This window comes from Limulus polyphemus, unplaced genomic scaffold (assembly GCF_000517525.1).
Source record: "Limulus polyphemus unplaced genomic scaffold, Limulus_polyphemus-2.1.2 Scaffold1789, whole genome shotgun sequence".
In the NCBI taxonomy this organism is placed as follows: Eukaryota; Metazoa; Arthropoda; class Merostomata; order Xiphosura; family Limulidae; genus Limulus; species Limulus polyphemus.
In genome coordinates, this window is record NW_013667399.1 from 157,854 (window position 1) to 159,167 (window position 1,314).

The 1,314-nt window shown below is 31.3% G+C and overlaps 1 protein-coding gene across 4 annotated transcripts in view; it reads right to left on the minus strand.

Annotated features, from left to right (window-relative positions):
• The window catches only part of LOC106464936 (dual 3',5'-cyclic-AMP and -GMP phosphodiesterase 11A-like), a 103,148-nt gene that overhangs the window by 41,642 nt on the left and 60,192 nt on the right, over window positions 1-1,314 (minus strand). The gene's annotated exons all lie outside the window — the stretch shown is intronic.

Sequence of the window (1,314 nt, forward strand, 5' to 3'; positions counted from 1 at the left end):
GATGCGATTTTTAAACTGTTAAACAAAGTTGTCTCGGATGAAAACAAAATGTTTAGTAATAAGTTACAAGACGAAGAAAAAAAAAGATGCGATATTTAAACTGTTAAACAAAGTTGTTTCGGATGAAAAAAAAATGTTTAGTAACAAGTTACAAGACGAAGAAAAAAAGATGCGATTTTTAAACTGTTAAACAAAGTTGTTTCGGATGAAAAACAAAATGTCGTTGTTCTTAAATTAGAATGAAGCCGCTTTATTTAACTATAGATAACGTTAATAAGTGGTACTAATTAAAAGTAAGTTAGTCGTATTTTGTGAGTATAGCATCTATGAACTAGTGGTTTGTAAAGTATTTTAATGAACAATTTTTTTTGGATTGAAAAATGAATACTCGGAAAAAATGTCATTGTTCCGTAATATATGGTATACGCATATGAGTATTAAAACTCTTGTATTTCGGCATTTCAAGAAATTAAACTAGTTTTGTATAAAACAACTAATTATTGCAGTCATACTCTGCCAAAATTGATATTTATGCCCATTCACTAACAAATATGTATAACAAAATATGCCATATTTTGAATTTGCGTTACCGAAAACTTTCGTACCTTTTGAAAGATAAAGAATATATTAGTGTATATTTCAATACTACTAGCTGGTAAGCTGTGTATGGATAGATTTTGGGTTTATCAAGTGGCGTTCAGCCGGTCATACCAACCATAGCATAGCTGAGAGACCCGTAAAGTTGGGCCATTATAACCATCAAGACGTGCAGGCACCTTTCAGGTGTTGAGAGCACACCTGCTTATCAACTTTTAAAATTGGTGTAAAAATTATAATTATAACTCCATTTCGATCATTTCTAACCCACAATATTATGTAGTGTAATTCGTAGAGAAATATTTACAGAAGTGAAACTTTCCTTTCTGTGGGTAAGAGATGAGAAATGTAGCCAAGTCTGTAACCCACGCATTCGTAGATTTTTTTGGTATTTTTCTGCCTATCCCAAAACATAGGTTTGTAGTTGCTTTAAAAAAAAAATCTCTTAAGAATATAGTAATCCATATTTTGTTTCTCATGCGAGTTATGAAAGTGAACACTTTGCAGTGGAATTCATGATTACCTTGCATGACTCTGGTTTTGTATCCCAGAAAACAATGTTTGTTGTAGAGACTGAAAAATATCTAAAAGTTAAGTAGCCTTTCTGCGGTACAAGTTCTACTACGAGAAAATTTTCAGGCTTAAGACGCTTAAAAATTTCCAATCACTCTAAAAAAAAAGCTATCCCTAATACACTTGTATGCATGTTTCTAAATT